Source organism: Cricetulus griseus, chromosome 2, assembly GCF_003668045.3.
Source record: "Cricetulus griseus strain 17A/GY chromosome 2, alternate assembly CriGri-PICRH-1.0, whole genome shotgun sequence".
Taxonomy (NCBI): Eukaryota; Metazoa; Chordata; class Mammalia; order Rodentia; family Cricetidae; genus Cricetulus; species Cricetulus griseus.
In genome coordinates, this window is record NC_048595.1 from 91,092,901 (window position 1) to 91,094,273 (window position 1,373).

At 36.9% G+C, this 1,373-nt stretch overlaps 1 non-coding gene across 1 annotated transcript; it reads right to left on the reverse strand.

Moving 5' to 3' along the window:
• Positions 1-847: 847 nt before the first annotated feature.
• On the reverse strand, positions 848-950 carry LOC113834468. Its single transcript, XR_003482976.1, has one exon. It is a non-coding gene; the product is annotated as a U6 spliceosomal RNA (small nuclear RNA).
• Positions 951-1,373: the final 423 nt, after the last annotated feature.

Consider the following 1,373-nt stretch of genomic DNA (forward strand, 5'->3'; position numbering starts at 1 on the left):
CTTTCTGGGGATAGATGTTTGTGTTGGTGACAAAACTATAAACATGAGTCCAGTAGACAGGAGAGGAGAGGCTCTATAGTAAAATAGGAATCAATATATATAAAAGAAAGTGTTCTTTTCCATGAGAAAAATATCATATCTTTTTATGTTTAATTGTGTTTATTTGTGCAGGGTCCCCTCCCGCCCCCCCCATGAACAAAGATTTAGTGCTGTCTTTTATTTTTTATTTATTTATTTTTGGTTTTTTGAGACAGGGTTTCTCTGTGGCTTTGGAGACTGTCCTGGAACTAGCTCTTGTAAACTAGGCTGGTCTTGAACTCACAGAGATCCACCTGCCTCCTGAGTGCTGGGATTAAAGGTGTGTGCCACCAATGCCCAGTCATGTCTTTTATTTTTTAAAAATCATTTCTTTTATTTCTTGAGTGTATAATTGTCATTTCCCCCTTCCCTTTCCTCTCTTTAAACCCTCCCATATACTGTACCTTTCTCTTTCAAATTCATTCCCTCTTTATTCATGAATTGCTGTTACATGCACACATCTATATGTATATACATATATATATTTGAAATACTGCTGCTCAGTGTGCACAATATTACTTGTCTGCATGTTTTCAGGGCTGACCATTTAGTATCGGATAACCAATCAGTGTGCTCTTCCCTTCAAAAGACTATTTCTCCTGCTCTCAGAATTCCTTAATTGTTTGCAGTACTGTGTGTAAAGTTGAGGCCTCATGGACTCTCCCCCATGCACTTATGTGTATTGTTGTCCTTGCTCAACTCATGTTTAGGCAGTCATACTGGTGAGACTTTATGTGTGTAGCTTCTGACAATTTTATGAGACACTATCTAAAATACAGAATGCTTCATAGATTTCCATGTCATTGCTGCAAAAGAACCATGTTACTCTTTTCTATATTGTTCCAATATTATTATACACACTGCTGAAGTGAGCAGAAAATATCTTTATTATCAAAGTGATCTGTTCACTGACAGGGTTCTCAACTAAACTAATATCTGATTTTTTTTCTTGTAGCAGTTAGTGGTTGCTAAATTACTATCAACGCATGTCTGTGGCATAGATACTAGTTTTAAAATAAATACCAAGTAATTAAAATGTTAATAATAATAGAGCTGGAGAGATGGCATAGCAGTAAAGACAACTGGCTGCTCTTTCTTAGGACCTGGCTTCAGTTCTCACTCCTCACATGGTACCTTTCAGTTGTCCCTCACTGATTCCAAGGAATCTGCTGTCTTCTTTTGGCTCTGTGGGCACCAAGCATGTACATGTTACAGAGACACACATTTAGGCAAAACAATCATACACATAATATAAAATAAATAAATCTAAAAAAGCTACTAGTGAGCTGGATTGA